This window comes from Scomber scombrus, chromosome 13 (genome assembly GCF_963691925.1).
Source record: "Scomber scombrus chromosome 13, fScoSco1.1, whole genome shotgun sequence".
NCBI classification, from domain to species: domain Eukaryota; kingdom Metazoa; phylum Chordata; class Actinopteri; order Scombriformes; family Scombridae; genus Scomber; species Scomber scombrus.
In genome coordinates this window covers 13,293,803-13,310,814 of record NC_084982.1, presented here as the reverse complement: position 1 = coordinate 13,310,814, position 17,012 = coordinate 13,293,803, and the positions used below count along the sequence as shown (strand labels likewise).

The 17,012-nt window shown below is 38.1% G+C and overlaps 1 protein-coding gene across 2 annotated transcripts in view; it reads right to left on the bottom strand.

Annotated features, from left to right (window-relative positions):
* Positions 1 to 17,012, bottom strand: part of LOC133993420 (glypican-6-like) — a 90,722-nt gene that overhangs the window by 6,031 nt on the left and 67,679 nt on the right. The window lies entirely within an intron of this gene.

Sequence of the window (17,012 nt, the reverse complement as noted above, 5' to 3'; positions counted from 1 at the left end):
CGAAGGTTAGAAATCAAGTACAAAAGATAGCACATAGTGTGACCAATGACTTTTCTTTTAAGTTAATAACAACCTGCCCATACACCTCCATTCTTCAAGGTTTAATTTTCCTTCAACTATCGAAGGTTTGCATCACGAAAAGTAAAATCATGCAGGCTTTCAGCAATACTCTCAGTTTGAATGTCAGACTTAAATGCTCCTTTGCATCGCAGCCATGTGACATAGTCAGATATCGTTTCTCGACTTGAGCCTGTTGAACTCCAATCTTTCATCAAACACACAGAATTTGACATATTTCACTGAAGCTGAGGGAAAGCCTGATAGCAGCAGGTTGGCCCCATTATCTTTTTCCGTCTGACTTGCTGTTGGCTTACGTGAAATTGTAGTGAACCTGAGCAGAACATGAAAGGTGCTGTACTGACTGTGTGACGCTGCTGTAGGCCTCCACACTGCTTTTGATGTGTTAATCCTGTCACACTGATGCCAAGGCACTTCAGCAGCTCTGATACTGCCCAGAGGGTCAAGGCTGTACTCAATGCAAGAGATTGACTGGCAATGTTTGACTAAACCTCACATGTTAAGTTTAGCTTAACAAGTGAGAGTTTTTCTCAGCATCTGCTGGCTAAATCAGTCCAGTGAAAACAAAGTCAGAAACTCACATTTTAGTGATGCAAATATCTGAAAATAGATAATCAGTTAAAATTAGTTATTTAAGGTCCTCCTCCACTCTTATTATTATTATTATTATTATTATTATTATTATTATTATTATTATTATTATTATTTCACTTAGATGAGCTTCACTGGTTGACAATAGTTTTTTACATTCATCAGCTAAGAGTGGAAAGTTTGTCTGCGTTCACCTTAAATCTGAGTTTAAACAGTGCACCTACAAGCATGGTTTGTGACATCACAACTAGTTTGAAGGCAGTAGTGATCCAGTATGCAACTTACACAAGTGTCCAGTAGTTCAACTTTGAAAAAAACAACAACATTTGCATATTCATAGATTCCATTTTTTTGGTGAGGTAGAAAGAAGAGGTGTACATTTCATATAATGAAATTATTTTTGTAGAAAAAACATATCAAACAAATTGTTATCCCGAGCATAGAATTTGTATATATCTTAAATGATGTCTGTTATTTGTCTTTAAACACATAACAATTGTGATGAGATGACTAAGAAGGTTTTAAATCTTTGTAGTTTGTGATATTCTCTATTTGACACATAAAGCTGTAATGAGGCAGTCAATGTTTAATGCTTTCCTTTTTCAGCCAACCATTACCAACATATAGTCTTTGCAAAAACATAAAACTCACCATTGAAAACACTAAAAGCAATCCACTGGGGGAAAAAAGTACCCAATGAACCTGAAACCTCAAATGTCCGATGGTTCAAGGAGGAGAGTTTTCAAGAGCCGAGGAAAAGACACGCCTTCTCTCAAAATGATAAATATTCCTAAGGGAAAAGTCAGCCTCTCACTTCATTGCGCATTGTCCATGAATAAATAATATGAGTGCAACAAGAAACCCTGGCATGCAACCAGCTGCAATGTACACTAGATGGCACTATGTCTTTGAGAAACAGTTGAGAGGAACCGCTGAGAAAATGACAGTGAGGAAATCAAAGAGAGAAAATGAATTTCAAACTGAATCCAATTAGGTTTACTTTGTTTCCTTTCATATCAGACCCAAAGTCCACATGAATGTTCACATGTGCTATAACACAACGAGTCTGCCTGCTATGGAGACAGGTGTAACTAGGAAGACTAATGAAACAGTTAATTACACAAAAATCTAGAACACAAACAGGACAAGCCTGTCTACATTATCATTCCAGTATGTTGATTATAAGTGTGTGTGTGTGTGTGTGTGTGTGTGTGTGTGTGTAGAGCAGAGGTCCTCATTATAATCAGCTGCCTATAACTAACATGGTGGATAGTCTCATTAAAAATCACAATGAGGATCACAGACACAACTCCTCCTCACCTCGCGTCGGGATATTACATTATTTGGTCTTGATGACATCCTAATAGATGACTATTACCTCTGTGTGTGACAGCTATTCCTGACGACATTAAAGGTATTATTAGTCTGTGATACCTGTGGTTCTGTAATAACTACAGTTGATAGAAGCATTTACTCACTGGATGTGCAAGTAATGATTATTTCTATTAGATTACTTCTTGATCAGGACTACGTGAACTTGAGTAGAATATCAACAAAATTTCAAACATGAGCATTTTCTAAATTAATTGTACAGATAAAGCAACATTTCTACTGTGTGCAGGAGAAACTACATATGACACATGAATGGAGAATTTGTTTTCCCTTATCCCCCCACATACAGACATACTGCCACAAATACTCACACTTAGCACATGAGCAATGTATCATGGTGATGTTTAATATTTCAGATAAGCTGAAGGATTTTGTTCCTTTATGGCTTGATAAAAAATGCACTGTTACAAAGCTAGAAAAAGAACACTTGTTATAACCTAATGATTTACCAAATGAGATGTTTTGGATACTTGGTGTTTCAGTTTATACAGTAAACAAAAAAGCACAAAAAAAGGACATAAGATATGAATATATTTCTACACTACCGCCTTACTGAAGAAGGCTTATACATGGCTGTACATGGCCTTGCTCTGTCTGTTTTATGCATCACATCATCTATATTTTAGCTTTTCTTAAAGGCATGATGTGGTATATGGTGTTTTCTTAGAATTATGTGGAAATGAATTCCTGAAAATGCCTCAGAAAGAACAGTAATAGATGGTTCTGGTTCACATAAAGGACGGTGAAGGCTCTCAGGCACTTAAATAGTATTTAGAGAGTCCAAGGGATTTGTGGTTTTATTCTTAACATTACTGAAAAATAATAACATTAAGAAAAAACCAACAAATGCTAGTAAATGTAGTTGTTTAAATTTGGAAGTGTTAAAGGTTTCAGTGGAGTTTCACTTTGTACAATATACTGAGCAAACCTTTAACAAGGACATTTAAATGATAAGTCTGGTGTTAGTCTATATGTTCTTGTATGAAAACAACAAAAACAAAAACAAAAATGAGTTAATTCGTTTCTCAGCACTTTACAACTGTCCTGTTTGAGGGTCTCAGCTTCAAGTGCAGTCCAGTGTGACGCACAGACAAAGGATCAATTCACTGTTGTTGTTTTTTTTAGTCTGTTCTTGGGATTTGACAGTGAAAATATTGAACATCATGACAGTTATTCTTTAAAAGCAGTTAAAAAAAGGAGATCACTTATTCACAATTAAGCATCCATTTAAAGGATGCATCAGTTTAAAGGATGAAAACCGATGTAGTTTTGCCCTCTCTCCTTTCCACCTCAGCCATATTTTTTTCTCTTTTTTCCCTCTGTTTCCTTGCTTCCTGTCATGAACCATATATTACTTCATTGTGTTTCTCACTCTCTCTTCCCCTTTCTTTGGTCTTTCTCTCCGTTACCTCAGTCCTAAGTGAAAGTGAAGGTTTCATGGCTACCTGACCCGAGATCTTATACCAGAACTCCTATTCTGAGGATCTTTGAGAATAAAGCCTCTGGTTTCTCTCTTTCTCTCACTGTGATATGAAGGTATATATTCCCAGTTGTCTCTGGATTCTTCTTACAACTGTCCTCATCCACCTATCCTCCATGTTTTCAATTCATATATCTTGAGTACAACCACTACAACGAGCTGCAGGGCATGATTGTGATTGCTTAAATTACACCTGTTTTAATAAACATAATTCAATCACAAATTTAATCACATCCATCAGATTGATTGTTTCTTCAGGAACAGGAAAACAGGAAGTTTACTAAACAGCACTAAACCACAATACAGAAGATTAATTCAGCAGTAAACAGCACTGAAAATAGCCTGTAATCTATGGCAGCTCACACAGCTTAGACTGTCATGATTCAAACACAAGCGTACCTTTAAACTTGCTATTTTCACCACAAATGAAATCCGCCCCAAACATATTAGATATACAGTACAATATTTACTCACTGTAAAAAGTAATTGGCTAACTCAAATAGACAAACATGGGCAAATGTTTGCAGAGAGTAATTATTTCTAAAAACAGCCGCATGAGTCAATGACATAATGGCATTTGATGCCTTGAAATCTGAGTGTTTACAGACACTTAAAATATTTCTTAACAATATTTATCATCGGCCTTGTGTATGTGCGTGCAGCTTAGTGCACACAGGCAGGTCATGAGTCTCTGTGGCTCTCTGCATGCATGCTAACAGGGTGGTAGCTGGTTGCCACCTTTCAGCTTGGCGTAGACATGTGAAGTGAGCTGTACTTGGACCAGTGGTTTTCAGATGCCCTTGCTTATTCTCAGATCAAAAGCTGACGTGTCACTGGCTTTGAAGCTGCAGTCACACTCCTGGCAACAGCACAATGTCAGGAGCCTAGGCGCTTATCTGGCTGTGGGATGATGCCCTGACGCGCTATCTGCCTTTCAATAAAAAAAAAAAGAAAAAAGAAATATGTGGCTAGACTATCTCTCTAACTTTTAGTCTGAAAACATACACACACACACACACACACACACACACACACACAAACACACACACACACACACACACACACACACACACACACACACACACACACACACACACACACACACACACACACACACACACACACACACACACGCACACACACATACCACCCTCACAGCACTGCCAAAGCTGACCTACAGTGATCATTGTCTCCCCTGGCAGCTCTGCCGGCTGGTAAATCTCCCTTTTTTTCCCTCTCACGAACACATAAAACAGCTTATTGGGTGTTCTCTTCTGTCTCCTGCTAGTTAAAACACCGCTATCTTGTTAAATTAACAATTTGTCCTTTTTCAAGCTACCATCTGGGGATGTCATCCCTTCTTGACACTGAGCATATCCCTCTGCTGTGACTCTGAGCTAAATTAGTGCATGTTCAATCTAATCATAGACTCGGCAGCAGGTCTCACCACTAACCCACAAGGGGCAGTCAACTCCTCGATCAACTTATTTTCCCTGGCAACTGCCCCTCCTGTCTGCGTTAAAATAGTTTTTCATTTGATACGAATGCAGTATTCTTCCTGCATCTCAATTACAGAGGTCAGGGAGTCGGTTCCGCTCATACCAGACCTCTGGGCCATGCCATAAGTCTCTCCCTGACCAATGACCGCTTTGAGGACAGACTGAATAGTTTCTCACGAGGAGGAAGGCCACAGCAAGAATAACTCTGTCTCTTCATCACATTCTTGATAGTTATATTGTTGATCCTAAAGACTAATACACTCTCCTCTAGGGCTAGGTGCACTATGTGGTAATGCAGCCAACAGATCAACAGCGAGTGTCGAGTATCATGGTGCTGAGGCCCCGCTGGTGTGTGTCCCCGAACATGGCTATTTAATCCAGTGTCTAACGTGTCATAAAGTCCTCGCTGTTGGTTCAGGTCTACCCATAAACAGCAGATTCTCTCAACCAAGACCTTTATCTGGCTGTAAAGCATGTTAAAAAAATTGGTAGATATAATTTTGGCAAGCCTAAAGAACACCAAGAAAAAGACCTCAGTGATAGCAGCGGTCTTTTGTGTTAGCCTTTTGTCCTTGTCTGGAAACATTCATCTCAAAGGTGACTTGGCTGTTCTGCCTAGAGCAGGTAACTACCAGAGTGCATATAGACGTGGACTGTTTTCATCCAATCAATATCCATCAACAGAGGGCAAAAGCAAACATGTTTCCCCTCTGTGACTTCACAATAGATGAGACCAAAATGGCATCGCCCAGCTGTTTATCTTGCAGTGTTCACACAGATGGGAATGCTACACCAAAGCTAGTCATGTTTAGAAAACAGTACAACCACATGCAAACTAAAATGTGGTTTGATATGACAACGCAGTGGTGTTTTTTGTTCTCCACTGCCGCACTCACGGTAAAGCCATTTTTAGCACCATTCTGTGGGCCATTGGACTTTCTTTAACTCACAGCTGGATCCACCCTCCTTGTTTCCCTTGATTACAACTGATTATGTCCTGGCATAAATCTGCCACAGCAGAACACTATAAGATGATTTAACATGGACGTCTGAACAAAGCCTCAGCCTGGGCAGCGCATATATCTTTCTTATATCTCCTGGTGACAGCACTGTCAGTGACAGCGCTGTGAGATCGTTATTACACTGCTTCTGGGGAATGGATACTTGACTTTAAGTGAAATTCTATTGTTATTCAAAATTCCCTTTTAATTTGCATTTGTGTTGACTTTGCCACCCAGATTTTTACTAGCAGCAGAAGTGCTGCAAGCTCTATCTCAATGGTGTATCTGACAGGAACTGAGGACAAGAGGCAGATACTATTGAGGCAATAGACAAAAGTAATGAATATGTATCACTATCACAGTGTTACACATGCTGTAAGATTTAAAAACTGCTGCCTCAAAGACATACTGTGCGGTATGTTGATGTAAGTGCACAAGTACATTATAATGGCTTTGCTGCATACTGTCAGATTTAGTTTTGATTCTATACTAGTTTTGAACACCCTGGAGACACAACTTTATTTCCAACTTTCATAACTGTTGTAGGAGAAATAATTCATCATGTCTTTAATTTAATGTGATGGCAAATCTCTGTGTGCCCTGAAAAACAGAGAAAAGAAAGTGTTGGCTCCAAAAATAGCTGAAAATATTTTGAGATGAATAATTACCAAATACCAATTTACAGATTAATTTGATCAGGCTTGATCACTCCCGAGTATTACAAAGAAAATACAGTGATTTAAAAAAAAAAAAAAAAAAAAAAAAAAAGCACAAGGGGGCATTGGTGGTTAGAAAAATGCATCATTAATCAAGTCAATAAACACATGTTGGAGATCAATCAACCTTAACTGGCCTCTTACAAACTGAAATTTTGTCCATACAGCATTTTACATGAAACATGTACAACATGATCAGGTCTCTACTCTCATAAATGACACACTGCAGAATGTTGTTTTGCTTTATGTTGTATTTACATACTGTCAGTGGGCAGTAGGTCATATTGAGAAGCCTGTTTTACATAATACTGCCTCAAACCATTCGCTCAGTCCCAGGGTAACTGCACACTTAGGCAATATGGTTTATCATGGTTAGCAAAATTTATCACACAATGATCCCACGGTGAAGAGGAATGACAGAATATTGATGAAACAGTGGTGAGTTTGTACTTGTGATTCGCCCAAGGCTATGACAGGAGAAGTTTGAAAAAGGGAGATGATTAAAGGGAAGCTATGCTCTGTGGAGAACAGAGCAATCATCAGTAGGCCTGCTCTCTCCCTGCTGCCCTTGTTCCCCAGAGAGGCAGGCAGCCTAGAGTGTAATGGGGCCAATGTACCTCATTAATGTATTGACAGATATGAAAAGTAGAAGAGCCTCTATGGCACCAGCATTAGTCCATGTGCAATAAGGGACTTTGAATGGAATGATTCTAACCAAAAGAATAAATAACACTGTTTAACACAGATTGAACAATCACTGATCTTTTTCGTGAAACAAATTGTGGTGTTGGCATTATAGCAGCTGGTTGACTATCATTTAGCCTTAATAGAGGGATGAATAATAACATTCACACGTGATAGCATATGAAAACATAAAAGCAATATGATAGTAGCTAATTTATTAAAGCAATGGAAATCATTTTCCATTGCATAATAAATGGAAATTCACTCCCTACTGTACCTCCCTTTCTCTCACTGTTTGCCTTTATTTCATAAACCAGAGTTGTACTTTCTAAGCATTTATTAACAACTCCAAAAAAAACCAGAGCATGGCAAAAACAACAACTGGTTGAATGGTGTCTATCTATTCCAGAAACCTTGCATTTACAGTTTTCAAGTGTCTCACATCCACCTGGATGAAATCCAGAAGATGCAATTGAATATGCTATTTTTTTTTTTTTACTGAAATGACATTATTTAGATTAAATTAGTAGAAGCAAACAACGCCTTGCATACACGTAGCTTTTCCAACTACGTATAGGCACATTTGCTGCTAATGAAGTCACAGTAAAGTCATTTCAGTGTGCAGTGATTCAATTTGATTTTAACCTAACACGGGATCACTTAGAAAGGTTTAATAATATAGATCAACTATCCGTACCAATACTACAATGTCATCTCAAAAGAAATAATAGGCAACTCGTCTAACAAAGAGCAGCATAATAGCTGATCATACATAGTGGATTACAGTTGAAATATCGTAATGAATGCATTTACAGTATGTCAACTGCATTCTTTTTTTCAATTTATGAAGCATTACTGTTGCATATTAAATACCTTAAATGTCTTTTATCTCTAACAGGATTCCTGAGAGATTTATTTTATATTTGTTGAACATATGTTTTTTAAATTATATTGATAAATAGAAACAAATAAAATTAACTTTAAAATTTAAATTATGAGGTCCGCTTGTAGCCATCTGGTTAAAACACATACCACAAAACTGCAGCGTCTGTATTCTGTTGCCTTGTGAATGACAACAATGAATGACAACGGTGAACTGTGGATGATAAGTATTCATCAGTTGTTAAACCTTTTGGCTCAGTGCAGCATGTGTGATGTCTTTATCTCACTACAGAACCAGGAAGATAAAGCTTTGGTGTACAGTATGTCTGCAACCCCAGTCCTCTGATAGTCTTGGTTGTGATGTGATGCTATGGGATACATCTTTGTGCATGTTCATAAGACACACTATTGAATTATATCTTATCTCCTGACACAAAGATGATGGTTATGTGATGAAACAGCGTTTTACTTCCTATTTACATAAAGGTGAGACTTTTTACTTATGCTTAAAGCCACAATTGTGTCTGCTTTTTAAAAAAAAACAGATCTTGTTGTTCTCATCTGCTTGTGTGTGCAGTATTGACTGTACAGCAATCTGCCTTGTAGCGTGCAAGAAGCGAGACTCATCTGAATGGTTATACACCCACACAAACTGGCCTTCTTAAACCTTTTCTTTGTTATTGGCTGAACGCTCTTTTCAAGGAACATCTTACTCCTCGCTCACACAATTACATACATACATACTCTGTCCTCCTTTCTTTCTACATCTTTATGCATTCATGTCCTATTAATGCATGTTACTAACTTGTCTTTATTCCGTAGTCTTGTGCTTTCTCATCTTGCAGGTTTTCCTGCCTCTGAAGCTGTAGAATCTCTATCTGTGGTTGCTGGCCACCTGCTTGTCCAATGGTCCTGCTCGACACCCACTGCTTCTATTATTATTATAAGTTATATTTTTTATTATTATCGTTCTTGGTATTGTTGTTGTTGTTATTACTGTGCATCGCTATATCTGTCCCTCTCTCTCTCTCCCCCTCCCTCTGTCTCTCTCAACCCAACCAGTCAAGACAGATGGCTGTTCACACAGAGGCTGGTTCTTGAGGTTTCTTCCCGTCAAAGGGGAGTTTCTCCTTGCTGCCCTCGTGAAGTGCTTGCTCATGGGGGAATGTTGGGTCTCCCTAAATTAAAGGGTGCGGTCTAGACCTTTATATGAAAAGTGCCCTGAGATAACTTCTGCTGTAATTTGGCACTATGTAAATAAAACTGACTTGATTTGGCTTTTACAACAGGAAGCTGCCCAGTGCCACGACAGTGTGATCTGTACATATAACACCCAACAGGCTCCACTGGAGCAGCTAGTGGTTATATGTGCCTTGTAGACGTCAACAGTGGTACTGATTGAGTTAACAGGTTGAGTTAATTCAACTCTTCTGCACAAAGCTCAATTAATCCACAACATTTTAAGATCTCCGTACCTTTAATAGAATTTCTTATCTTATTGAAATTTATGATTATCACCTCTACCATGGCTTCAGGAAATTGTATTTTGTAAGTGTTTCTCAAGCAATAGTTCACTCAGCCTAATGTGCCTCTTGTTGACAATTAAAAATAGTTATAACAAATACATTTAAAAAGATACTAACACATTGGATGTTGCATGTTCACAGGTGATTTGAACACCTTCAGCCATGTTGATTGCTCATCCTACATTAGCTTCCCTGTTTTCCAATGGACAACTCGTAACCATTACAAGCTTCAAATGTCGTAATGCTTATATCAAACCATGAGTAATTGAGCTTTTTTCTGAACAGCGTAATGAGATGCTTCTGTCAGGCTGTTCTGAGACACTAATGTGAATGCTTGGACAAACACGCAGTGCAAATAGTGGACCGGTGCAATGCCTTAAGGTCTCTGCCATTGTGAAATGTAGAATATCTGCATGTGGTGCAATGCTACAAGCTTTTCATTTTCTGTAAACTGAGCTATCTGACAAAGATAACTGTGCCTTGACGTCTTGCATGCACTTTGTTTTGCTCTTTCATGTTCAAAATCAATTGAAAAGACCACCCACTATAGTATAGTGGTGTGACTAGTGTGCACTGCACAGGTGGTTGGTTGAAAAGGGAACTGATCATTCATGTGTTTAAAATGTAAGAGAAATTGACCTTTCATAATATCTATCATCCAGTCACAAATGAACCATTGAAAGTCCTGTTTGATCTTTTGGTTTCTTCACATTTCTCTGCCAAAAATGATTAAAGTGTTTGGATTACACACAAAGTCAGAGCAAATAATTTCCAATCCATTTACAGGTGGTGCTGAGATGATGATTTAGTTAAATGTGGAATTTGTCACGTTATCATTTTCTGCAGGAACATATTCATGCTTGGGTACCCCCCACACTGAGGAAATTGTTAAATTGACTGTAAAATGTAATAGTACACTGAAGGATCATGCCACATGTGCACTTTTAGACTATTTATTTTTGTGTGGTCTAAGAAAAAGCACGAGTTTTGTTAGAATCTGTGGAATCTACATAATTGCATGGCTTGGGCAAGAGTCAGTAGATACAACAACACAGAGAAAGGAACTGTGGATAGGCCCACTTTACTTCCATTAAACTGTATCCAAAACAAGAATGTCTCAGTGGCTTGACATGTTCCTGGACCTCACAAACATAATGCCAGGGTCAAGATTTTGGGAAAGACGGTGGTTGTGCTTTTTCCTGACAACTGACTTCACAAACCACATACGGATGTTTTACTCAGTGCTTCCTACTGAACATGGCTCAAGAATAAGAGACAGAAAAGAATGTGTGCATGAATATTCAATTTGACTTAGTGTTAAGATATTGTAAGTTATCCATGTACTGACTATAGTGATGAATAATTAAAAAGTTGGCAGAGAATAAAAGTAATATTGCAGTTTCTATCACACCATATGTAGATACAATTTAGTATGCTGCTGGATAGATTGTTCTGGGCATTTTGCTGAAAAATGTCCTTTTTTCACCTTACATTCATTTATTTATCTATTAATTTAGTCACACTATTCACACACACATTCCTAATCAGAGGTAATGGCAGGCTAGTTGAACCGTTGCTGATTGAAATGAAAAGAAAAATACTCCAACAAATACAATCACACCTAATACAGTACACCTCTGGTAGAAGCAGTGTACTGACCTGCATGGCATGGTGGTAGAAAACGAGAGCACTTAAAGGGAAAAAAGGCAAACATGGTGAAGACTGAAATTCAAGTGCAAATCTCTGGAAGGCAGCGATTGTAAATTGATCTACCATGCTGCTACCTTTTCTTTGTGAAAGGACTAACCAAGAGTCTAGTGACTGCCTCTTTCTGACTTGACTGTCTCCCTGCTGCTAAAAAGCACCTGGGCAAGATGGTGTGCAGCAGACCTGAGGATATAACAAGTGCACAGTCTTGTTATACGGCACACTACATTCAACTTTTGAAGTTTATGTTAACTGTATGTCTGACTCAGAAATTCTGAGGTGTATCTACAATTTCTTTGGCTTCCTGGTAAATGTGTTCTATACATGAATGAATAAATTGTTGACAAAAATCGAATTACACTGACTCTTCATTGTCACTAATCAAGTCAGTAGTTTTTAGCTATAGAGCTCCCTTCACCTGAGACTGAAAGCATGATATTGCAAAATCACTTTGTAGACACTTTGTAGAATTTTGGCCCCCATCGCTTACATTGAAATAGCATTTGGAGGGGATCTTTTAATAGCCAGTATGAACAGAAGGAATGATTACAGTGAGGAAAACCTATTTCAGTGTCAGCTCAGTTGTAAGACACAATACTACAAAAGACACATAAACAGTCACGAAAAGATAACTTCTAAGCCGAATTGAACTGTACCAAACATAACGTTCGAACTGAAGACAGTTGGAGTCAGAACTGAGCAGTGGTACAGTGAAGTGATCGCTTAACAAAGAAAAAAGTGAACAAACTATAGGACATTTTCATATTGTACTGAACTCAACAAAACAATTCAAATCAGCAAAATTAATCATATTTCACACTTATACTGTCTGGAACAGTGATTTTCAACCTTTTTGGTTGTGAAACCACTTGTGGCGCCACACCACAAGTTACTTCTGTCTCTAAATTACACTACAGGGAGGTGTTTAGATCAAGGTAGCCAGGTGGGAGCACAATCTCAGGGATTCACCGGTGTGGTTAGTGACTAATAAAGGCAACTCTGATTTGTATTTTTTCCACATTAATCATCACAAGCCAATTACCCATCACATTCAGAATCTGTAATGAGTGAGCGGGTGGGCGGTGTGCACCAGGGGTTACTAATATGATTTCATTTGGGACCAGGGCCAAAAATAAATAAATGAATAGTTCAACTAAAGAGTGCTTTTTCTGTCTTAAGTGATTTTATTTCAATAACTCTGAGGAAGTTAAACTATGCAGAATTCCATGAGAAAGAGAGCAAAGGCATGACAAAACACAGAAGAAATAAACTGGGTTTTTTGCCATAATCATTCCTCCTGTTCATACTGTCCATAGAGGATCCCTTCATAATGCACTTACAATGTAATGGGATCATGGGGACAAAATCCACAGTCCTCCTTCTGTGCAAAAAATGTGTTTAAAGGTTTATCTGAAGCCTATGAAGCTTCAGGTGTCTAAATGGGTCATATCAAGTGATATCTTTCAGTGTTAGTCTTTTTAGTGCCAAAATCCCTCTTTTTGGTACTATACTTCCACCGCAGCTAAACAGGGAAACACTGTCCTAGGAAACACATAGCTCATATAAGCTTTAAATAATCTTTTAAATGCATTTTTGCACAACATGACTGAATGGACACGTGTATTTTGGCCCTCATCACTTACATTGCCAGAGCATTTGAAGGGGATCTGTTAAAGGCCAGTATGAACAGGAGAAATGATTACAGTGAAACTGTCTTTCAGTGTTCATGTGGGTACCTGACTGTTGTTTTAATACAACCATGAACAATTGTGAACCTATCCTTTAATCCTCATGTGGTCCTCGGTTGTAAACTACAGTGAGTGTGTTTTCAAAAGGGTCCTGCAGATTGAATGAAAAGTGTTTTCTCTAATATTTTGCATATTTTGTGTTTTTTGATTACAAGCTGAGCTTCAAGTCTGAAATTGCTGTGGTGAGACTACCTTTAGGGTGTATGCCTGAATGCATGTTGGATTCTGTTGATACACTGTTGATTGTGGACTACTTTATCCAACTTCACAAAAAATGTTTGACATGGTGAGACGGAGAAAGACAGGAATAAATTATATCTGTGTGGATAAAAGGGGAGCTATAATTTGTTTACAATTATAGTTTTTGCATTTGGTGTATAGTCACAATAATCAGCTTCTACACAGAAAAACAAAAATATTATTGCTGATTTTGAATATAAGAAACATTCAACATTCAACATTTGTGATGGATAAAAGGACTAATCAATTATCGGCAACTGAATTGTATTTTCTCACATTTTGTCTCTTCTATTACTAGAAGCCTCGGCAAGTCCTTGTCTAATACAACTAAATTTGACGTCCTTATAAAAAAATCTTGAAATTGTGCAAAAAGTGACAATAAGTGTTATCTATATACATAGAAATGAATTGGCCTGAAGAAGCTTTCTGAGTTTATCGAAGATGTTTGAGCTGGCCATTGCTGACTTGGGTTTAAATTTTTGGAGGGAAGAACATGTACATGTAGTTGGACATGAATATGGACATAAAGTTGTGGGTCAAATTATTTATTCTTTGACAAAAATGGTTCCTTACGGGCTTTTTTTGTACGGTCTTGTCCTGCTTGTGTCTTTCTCTCATTGTTATTGGTGCCATACTGATAAATTGTGAACTCTGTATTACACAAGGAGAACAAAAAGCACCAATAAAACTGCACTAAATTGAACTGCACCAAACTTGTTACAAATGTCAAATTTAAAGCTTCACCTCTTATCTAAAAAGCGCCTCTGAGCCTAACAGTCTGTTGTGCCTTTATCCCCTCTTTGGACTTTCAAATCTCCATTTCTCTCAGAGCTTTGAGGGTGTGTGCGCTGACAGAATGTCAGGCAATTAAACAGTCATGGCTCATTGAGCTGGAGGTGGAGTCGCTCCTCCAGAAATGAATGAATGCCCTCCCTGCCATCCCTTCCACTTGCAAAGTTGGCGCTAAATCCAGAGAAGAAGTTCTTATCAAAGGACACTTTAAACTACTGTCAACTTTCACAAGCCTGAGCAGTGTCACTGCCACGGGTAATTATTCTGTGCCAAAATGTAAACGAGGACAATGTGTGGGACAACAAAGATGTGCTCTCCCAGGGAACCCAGTCATGTCCCTGCCGCAGGATAAACAGTTAAACGCTGCCACACTAATGATTGTACAAAGCAGCTGCTAGATGAGACTAACACTTTAACACCTGTTTGTAACGTACGGCACAGAGGCATGAGGAAAACAATAATAGCAGCAGTTTCAATTAAGACATCCACAATGACAGAAAGCATTTGGGTAAAAACAAAAGTTACTATGATTTCCTGTATTTGAGTGATATTTCATAATAAATCAGGTAAATCAGGCCTCCAATGACTTGTAATTGGCACATTTTATGATCCCTGGAAAAAATGTGCCAACACCAATGATTGCAGACACCTCTCTCCTCACAGATACTGGAAAAAATATTTTACAGTTTTATACAATACACAGTAAGACAAGCTGGGACCCTTTCATAAAGACTGTTAAGAACCAACTGATGGGGGGAGGGGGCCGGGGGGATTTGACTGCCTATTGTCTAAATCAGTCATTACATGGGACTGGTTTCTAGTCACTAATCACCTTTTTTCTTCAGGGAATTTACAGTTGATTACATGCCAAAACAATGGTATATTCTCATGAAATCTCAGGCAAATCAACTCTAAAAATGTGGACCTAGTGACCTGGTGAGCAATCTCTCTAAAACTGCAGAACTAAACAAATGAAAAAAATGGTAATTCACAAATAGCTAATGCCACCACGGTGAACAATAAATCCTGTTGGAGGCCTCATTTGGCCAAAAATTATGACCAAACTCAAGTGGCCAAAATGATTTTGGCATACTGTAGTCACACTTGTACAAGGTCCAGTTATGATGCAGACCATCTTGTGTGCAGTAAACCTTAACTGATTCTATTTAGTTGAGTGGCCTACTATACATGCATATTTCCTGACTCATTTTATTACACTTCTATAATTAGTCCAAATGCTGTTTTTGAAGAATGTCTACTAAGAATGTTTACTATTTAAATATAAAAAAACACAATTTATAAAATGATTATTGCATCCTTCTGTTCATTTTTTCTGGGCTTTTATGTGGCTACCATAATAAAAAATGTATTTGTTAAGATTATCTCATGTGAATAGCTATTTCAGCAGTCAGTATAAATGTGTCTGTGTGCTGCAGGGCAGAGAAGAGTATATTTCTAGCCTGCTAGTGGAGCATAATTACAGTCTGTGATGTCCACTACAGGATCTCAGTAGGAATACAGTACCAGTCAAAAGTTTGACTCTCCCATTCACCTGAATGAGAAAATGTGCCCAAATGTTTGACTGGTGCTGTACATCAAACTCTTAACATGTGAGTAATATATAAAAATAGGCTATAACTAGACTATTAATTAATTTTCAGCACAGTTTGCGTAACATTAGTTTCATTGCTATTATCAACATCCAGTGTTTTGCAGTCTAAAATTTGGCAGCTGGCGGTTAGCTGCAGGAGTGAGTTCACAGCAGATGTGTGTGGTATCTGGAACATATGGCCTTAACTGACATAATTCAACAGCTGGAAACCACACTGCCACCACTTAAGTAGTTTAATATTTTTGCTACATGACTCATCACACTGATGACAGTTGTATTTCACTGTCTGAACATAACTTTTGGCACCTTAAGTAGAGAATAGCAAATCATAAGCAAGTTACCCTAGTCTGTTACATGGTGTTTAAGGGAGACACAAAAATAAAAAGCCTGTTTTCCATTCATTCTCCTATGAATGATATAAAAGAGGCATTTTTGCCTTTGTCCTACAGTATGGCGGAATAGGGGGACAGAAAACAGAGGGGTGTGATGGCATGCAGCAATTTCAGTTGGCTGCTTCTTAACCACTCAACCAGCAGGACCCCACTGAGTTAATTACTAATTGACTTCATAAAATAGTCCTCAGTTAGGTTAACCTTTGCATGTTTACAGATGCTGCATGACTTTAGTTTGGCAATGCCTTCAGTATTTGACACTATTTCAGAGCTCATTATCAGGAACTTAATGTAGCGGGACTACAGCTGCTGTTTGTTGTTTACAATTTTTATATGGTTATTAAAAGTTATTATATAACAACTGTTGGGATGCAAGTTTTCTTACTGACTTTACAGTTGAGGTGCTTTTAGAGCCAGTATCTAGTGGCAGTTAAAAAAAAAAGAAGGCATCTTAACATACAGTATTTCCACACCTCAGCATTTGGCTGCAGTGGTTGTGGCATGCTGTGTTGCTTTACAAAATAGCTGACAGCTAAATAGACAAATGTGGTAAAATATGGGTGGATATGCAGTCTCAGTCCTTTCAGTCAAGTGAGTTTCAGGCATGTTTTTACCACTCACAGGGAAAATATAGAGACATAAATATTAAAGTGACTATAATCAATATTGTTG